Below are 3,897 nucleotides of genomic sequence, written 5' to 3' on the forward strand. Positions count from 1 at the left end.
GTCCACCATACCTACCTACTACATGGTATTTCTCCGCCATTCCAAAGTAAATTGCTTGAGTGCTACCTTTAAAATTTCTATCCTCTACCTTTGCAATATATAGCTCATGGGACAAATAGCCTAAAAACTATTGTGGTATTGAATATGTACTTATGCACTTTATCTCTTATTAAGTTGCTTGTTGTGCGATAACCATGTTCCCGGGGACGCCATCAACTACTCTTTGTTGAATATCATGTGAGTTGCTATGCATGTCCGTCTTGTCTGAAGTAAGGGAGATTTACCGCTAGAATGGTTAGAGCATGCATAATGTTAGAGAAGAACATTGGGCCGCTAACTAAAGCCATGATCCATGGTGGAAGTTTCAGTTTTGGACACATATGCTTTATTACTACCGTTGACAAAATTGTTTCTTGTTTTCAAAATCAAAGCTCTAGCACAAATATAGCAATCGATGCTTTCCTCTTTGAAGGACCTTTCTTTTACTTTTATTGTTGAGTCAGTTCACCTATTTCTCTCCATCTCAAGAAGCAAACACTTGTGTGAACCGTGCATTGATTCCTACATACTTGCATATTGCACTTGTTATATTACTTTATGTTGACAAATATCCATGAGATATACATGTTACAAGTTGAAAGCAACCGCTGAAACTTAATCTTCCTTTGTGTTGCTTCAATACCTCTACTATGAATTATTGCTTTATGAGTTAACTCTTATGCAAGACTTATTGATGCTTGTCTTGAAGTACTATTCATGAAAAGTCTTTGCTATATGATTCATTTGTTTACTCATGTCATTTACATTGTTTTGATCGCTGCATTCATTCCATATGCTTACAATAGTATGATCAAGGTTATGCACTCCAGAAATTATCTTTGTTATCGTTTACCTGCTCGGGACGAGCAGAAACTAAGCTTGGGGATGCTGATACGTCTCCGACGTATCGATAATTTCTTATGTTCCATGCCACATTATTGATGATATCTACATGTTTTATGCATACTTTATGTCATATTTATGCATTTTCCGGCACTAACCTATTAACGAGATGCCGAAGAACCAGTTGTTGTTTTCTGCTGTTTTTGGTTTCAGAAATCCTAGTAAGGAAATATTCTCGGAATTGGACGAAATCAACGCCCAGGGGCCTATTTTCACACGAAGCTTCCAGAAGATCGGAGGACTAACGAAGTGGGGCCACGAGGCGGCGCCACAGTAGGGCGGCGCGGCCCAGGAGCTGGCCGCGTGGCCCTAGCGTGTGGGCCCCTCGTGACTCTCCCGACTCTGCCCTTCCACCTACATATAGCCTTCGTCGCGAAACCCACAGTACCGAGAGCCACGATACGGAAAACCTTCCAGAGACACCGCCGCCGCCAATCCCATCTCGGGGGATTCAGGAGATCGCCTCCGGCACCTTACCGGAGAGGGGAATCATCTCCCGGAGGACTCTACACCGCCATGGTCGCCTCCAGAGTGATGAGTGAGTAGTTCACCCCTGGACTATGGGTCCATAGCAGTAGCTAGATGGTTGTCTTCTCCTCATTATGCTTCATTGTCGGATCTTGTGAGCTGCCTAACATGATCAAGATCATCTATCTGTAATGCTATATGTTGTGTTTGTTGGGATCCGATGGATAGAGAATACTATGTTATGTTGATTATCGGTCTATGTGTTGTTTATGATCTTGCATGCTCTCCGTTACTAGTAGATGCTTTGGCCAAGTTGATGCTTGTAACTCCAAGAGGGAGTATTTATGCTCGATAGTGGGTTCATGTCTCCGTGAATCGGGGAGTGACAGAAGCCCCTAAGGTTATGGATGTGCTTGTTGCCACTAGGGATAAAACATTGATGCTATGTCCGAGGATGTAGTTATTGATTACATTACGCACCATACTTAATGCAATTGTCCGTTGTTTGCAACTTAATACTGGAAGGGGTTCGGATGATAACTCCGAAGGTGGACTTTTTAGGCATAGATGCATGTCTGGATAGCGGTCTATGTACTTTGTCGTAATGCCCAATTAAATCTCACAATACTCATCATATCATGTATGTGCATGGTCATGCCCTCTCTATTTGTCAATTGCCCAACTGTAATTTGTTCACCCAACATGCTATTTATCTTATGGGAGAGACACCTCTAGTGAACTGTGGACCCCGGTCCATTCCTTTACATTGAATACAATCTACTGCAATACCTGTTCTACTATTCTCTGCAAACAATCATCATCCACACTATACATCTAATCCTTTGTTACAGCAAGCCGGTGAGATTGACAACCTCACTGTTTCGTTGGGGCAAAGTACTTTGGTTGTGTTGTGCAGGTTCCACGTTGGCGCCGGAATCCCTGGTGTTGCGCCGCACTACATCTCGCCGCCATCAACCTTCAACGTGCTTCTTGGCTCCTACTGGTTCGATAAACCTTGGTTTCTAACTGAGGGAAACTTACTGCTGTACGCATCACACCTTCCACTTGGGGTTCCCAATGGTCGCGTGCTATACGCGTGTCAATCATCTTCTTCTGCGGCGAGATGCCGCAGCTCTAGCGGTGAACCTAGGGGGTCGGAGGGAGTACCAGGGCTCCGGCGGTCGGCGGCGATGTTCACGGCGACGTTTTCGATGATTCTGAGGCGGCTGGTAGCAGTGGCGGAGCTTGGAGAGGCTTGAATCGACGACGGCGATGTTAGGGCTTCCGCGGCTCCGAGCTTGCAATTCCGGCGACTCCGACGACAATTGGGCTAGCTACTGGTGTGAGGCGAAGCAGTGAAGAGAGGGGAGTGAGGTGGTGTGAATGGTTGGTGCTCGATGCTGCTCTATTTATAGAATCGCGGGGGTGCCGCGGGTGCTGCGACGAGGTCGACATGGACGCGGGTGCTCCGGCGAGCTAGCGAGCTAGGCGAGGGCGGAATCCTGTTCAGAGCATCCTGGCAGTCCTCCAGGCGGCGACAGCTTGGTGATACATCCAAAACATATCTACTTTCCCGAACACTTTTGCTATTGTTTTGCCTCTAATTTGTGTATTTTGGATACAACTAACACAGACTAAGGCTGTTTTTCAGCAGAATTGCTCTGGTGTCTCGTTTTTGTGCAGAAATTCAACTTTCAGGAAAATCCCCGGAATTAATGTCAAAGGGCCTATTTTCCCAGAAGATTCACGGAGCCAGAAGGGCAGGCCTGGGGGAGGCCCAGGGCCTCCACACACTAGGCCGGCGCGGCCTGGAGGGGGGGCGCGCCGCCCTAGTGTGAGGCCGCCCCGGCCAGCCTCTGACGCCCCCCTCTGTACTATTTAAGGGTTTCGATCTAAAAATCGCGAGACGGGAAGTCGAGGTCGCCAGAAACCATCCAGAACGCCGCCACCATCGCGAAACTCCGTCTCGGGACCAGAAACTCCGTTCTGGCACTCCGCCGGGACGGGGAATTGGAGGAGATCATCGCCATCATCACCACCGACGCCTCTCCGTCGACCAGCAATGTTTCCCCCATCCATGTGTGAGTAATTCCCCCGCTGTATGCTGAAGGGGATGGTAGGGATTGGATGAGATTGGTCATGTAATAGCATAAGATTGTTAGGGCATAGTGCCTAGTGTCCGTAATTGGTACTTTGATGATATTGTTGCGACTTGTTATGCTTAATGCTTGTCACTAGGGCCCGAGTGCCATGATCTCAGATCTGAACATGTTATTGTTTCATGATGATATGCATTGTTTTATGATCTTACCTGCAAGTTGTACACACATGTCGCTGTCCGGAACCCGAGGCCCCAAAGTGACAGAAATTGGGACAACCGGAGGGGAAGGCGGTGATATGAGGATCACATGTGTTCAAGGATTGTTAATGCTTTGCTCCGGTGCTCTATTAAAAGGAGTACCTTAATTTCCAGTAGATTCCCTAGAG

The sequence above is a fragment of the Lolium rigidum genome, chromosome 6 (genome assembly GCF_022539505.1).
Source record: "Lolium rigidum isolate FL_2022 chromosome 6, APGP_CSIRO_Lrig_0.1, whole genome shotgun sequence".
Taxonomy (NCBI): Eukaryota; Viridiplantae; Streptophyta; class Magnoliopsida; order Poales; family Poaceae; genus Lolium; species Lolium rigidum.